Source organism: Protobothrops mucrosquamatus, unplaced genomic scaffold (assembly GCF_001527695.2).
Source record: "Protobothrops mucrosquamatus isolate PMUCROS unplaced genomic scaffold, P.Mucros_1.0 scaffold_101, whole genome shotgun sequence".
NCBI classification, from domain to species: Eukaryota; Metazoa; Chordata; class Lepidosauria; order Squamata; family Viperidae; genus Protobothrops; species Protobothrops mucrosquamatus.
In genome coordinates, this window is record NW_015386177.1 from 25,007 (window position 1) to 25,237 (window position 231).

The window sequence follows — 231 nt, forward strand, 5'->3', positions numbered from 1 at the left end:
ATGCTGGCTCAGGAATTCTGGGAGTTGAAGTCCACGAGTCATAAAGCGGCCTAGGCCTAGGCCAGAGGTAGGCAACCTTGGCTCTTTTATGACTCGTGGACTTCAACTCCCAGAATTCCTGAGCCAGCCATGCTGAGGGGAAAGGGAGAGGTTTCCAAGCTGAGCCATGCTGGCTCAGGAATTCTGGGAGTTGAAGTCCGAGTCATGAAGGGGCCTTAATTCCCTCATGCT